We start from the raw sequence: 3,272 nt of genomic DNA on the forward strand, positions 1-3,272 counted from the left end.
TTTTTCACATAGTAGTCAGATATAGATTGTCTTAAAGGACTGCACAAGGAATTGCTAATCAATTATTTTCTAAATTTGTGTTTAATATTAGATAAATCCAATCTTAAGTCATTCATATCTATTGTTACAATTCTCTACAATATTTTCCCTCTTTGGTGCATAATTATTTTGGTTGATGTGGCAGTGTTCGCTATATTTCATTGTACTTAGAAGCAGTGTTGCCAGATTGGGCGGGCACCCACCCAATTGGGCTCCTTTTGGTCATGTCTAACCAGGAAAAAATGCATTGGGTGGGTTTATAAAATTTGGGCTGGTTTTTGATGAAACTGGTGGGTTTTTATTTTTGACTATAAACATGATATTTTATTAATTTTCCATTCAAACGAACTTTACAATAAAGTATAATATGTAACGTTGATGTTTTAATAATAAGGTTCAGCCAATAAGGTTCAGGAGAGTCCTGTCCAGTCAGACTTGATTGGTGGGTTGTTGTAATCGTTGTACTCGTTAAGCCAATATCACAAAGATATTAGCAAAGTTGTAAGTGTTTTTATCACCATCATGCCAAAGTGCGGGTAAGTCCTACAGAAAAGAATGGGAGAGCGACCTGTTCTATAATATTTCAAGAGACGTTCTCCCTATAAAAAGGTAAGTGTGTTTATACGCTATTATTCTACTATAAAATTCTGATGTCATGTTTGATAATTTAGTAAAACGTATACATGTAGCTAACCTAGTGTGTGTGTGTGTGCATGTGTGTCTAAATGGTGCCCTTTGCACTAACCCATTTGTTTTGGGTTTTCTGTTTGTTATAGTATTAGTTATCACAGTATGCATTTTGGGCTGGTATTTTTTTAAATGGGCGGGGTTTAAGATGTAGCTGGGCTGGAAATCTTCAGTCCAATCTGGCAACACTGCTTGGAAGTCAGATATTCCCGAATGTAAACTTCTCAATCCAATGCCACTCACTGAAACAACATTTCATATATTCTAAGCATATCTTTAGCCAACTGGATCACAAAGTGGTCAAAAAATGATCACTTGCTTGAACAAGAGGCCTAGAAGAACAAAGCAAACAGGAAAAAGACCATATTATTTAGAAAACTCTCATTCAAATTGCTTTACTTTGGGATGATATTTAAAGTGGATGTAGGCGGTACTGTAAAATTCTTCATAAATCCTGAACACTAGACCTCTGATCCTGACTCATGAATGTGATTGAACTGTGTATCACGCTTGTCTTAGAAACAATTATTTAAGGTACTGCTTAAGAAGTTGCTTAACAACGTGAAAGCCTGCAGTTTGTATGAGGATAATTATTGGTCACAAGCAGGGGTGTGGCTAGAAATCCCTGGCCCCCTGAAAAAAGCTTACAGCTGGGCCTTTCAACATTCTCAAACATATCCCCTAACCCACTCTGAAATTATTTAGTTTTCTCAGACCTGCTTATTAGATTACATAACTTGATTACTTTAGTCTTGTGGCCTGGTGTAACTAAGGAAGCAGAAGATTTTCGTTTGACTATGTGGAAAAAATTGTGTTGCTCTTTGTTAGGCGTTCGCTATAAACTCCAAAATGATTGCTGTTACCTAAGCATTCTTTATCCCTTTCTTTGATTCATTATATTTAATAACTGGAGGCAAGACTACTAATGCTGTTATCCTGTCTCTGTATTTAAAGCTCACAGTTTTTGCCAAGATGTGACGGTGTGTTTAATGCTGTATTAAATCATTTCTGACTTTCTTTATAAAGCATAAGCCAGACATCTCACTCGTGTAAATTCTTCTGCTGCACAAACATATGTAGCCTTATCAGCAGCATACGGCGAGATATGGATACATAAAGATATAGCATTGCAGCCGTCTCTCTGATCTACTTGACCTAAAGCCAGGTGCTTCCATCCAGTAGTTGCTGAGCGTAGCCTTGCATAAAAATCCCCAAGGTCACAAACCAGCACATTTCACAGCGAGACATATCCTCATGTAGACCACTCCAACAAAACTGAGTGGCAACTCGAATGAACCCAAGAGCCTCGAAGTAAGAGCAGTCTCTTTTCTCGAGAAAATCAAGTGCCCACTTAGAGGGGGTTCTAGACGTTTAGCAGTGAAGAACCTGCCTAAATAGTTTTTAATGCTCCAAATTGTAGCTATTCCATCAAATGAGTCGAGGAAAATGCATTCCTCTCTTTTCAGTAGATTTAAGTGTATAATTAGAGGCCTTTGGAGACAGTTCCCGCCTCCTTCTCTGTACATTGTTGTAAGTTTGTGTGTGTCTGTGTGTGTGTGTGTGTGGGGCTGGGATCTCATGGAGGGTGGTGGGGGCTAATCCTGATCAGAGTTGGAATGCTTTGGCACTGACTCACCTCTCAGCGATGCTAATGTTGTCACACAACACACACACAGACACACACACACACACACACACACATGCTCAACAGCTCATATTTCTAAATTTGTCAAAAATAGCCAAATACATATAGCATATGTAATAAAGCAATAATACATAATACTATTATTTTGTATTTTAACTGACTTTGCTTTTGAAAAAAAATGTGTGTAATCTGATCAGTTATTCCTGGTCGATAGGAGCTGCCTTTGTTCTCTAGAAAGTGCCTTTAAGTCGTGCCTCTGCATCTATAAATTTAGTTTTGATTTATTCATTTCCAGACTCTGGACACTGAAGTCTGAAGAGTAGAGCCGGTATGTGTGCATTATATTCTCTATTCCCCTCTGTAACTAAAAGAAGTCAGAAACATTACACAATACTATGATTTCTCCAACAAAGCGTATGTTTGGGAATTTCTACCAAATGCACATGATAATGAGAGCCATGTGTGAGCGTTTCATAGGCTGTATGAATATTAATGAGGCCACTGGCAGTCATCCACACACTTAGTCTCTTGGATTTTATTCACACATAATATGCATTGTATACAAACCTTTGTCTTGTCCTTTTAACTTTAGGGAAAGAGAAGCATACATATTAAGTCACTCGTTTGATATTTGGTTGTGCAATTACCCAACTGTCTTTTTTTTTTCTCCTCATACCATTCCATCCTTCTTTTGAACCCTCATATTCTTGTTAAGGCGTGTAGTAAAGAAGTAAACTTGGAGGTGCAGCTGCTGAGCTTGTGCCCTCCACAACTGCTTGGGTCACCTTTGGCCCGGGTCCCAGCTGTCAAACGCTTTGAAAAGCCCATTTGCAGCTTCTCTCTGGGGTGCTGGGAGAGTTCTACTTGCACACTGACTCGAGACCAGTTGTGCTGCTTCTTT

Source organism: Hemibagrus wyckioides, linkage group LG09 (assembly GCF_019097595.1).
Source record: "Hemibagrus wyckioides isolate EC202008001 linkage group LG09, SWU_Hwy_1.0, whole genome shotgun sequence".
Lineage (NCBI taxonomy): Eukaryota > Metazoa > Chordata > Actinopteri > Siluriformes > Bagridae > Hemibagrus > Hemibagrus wyckioides.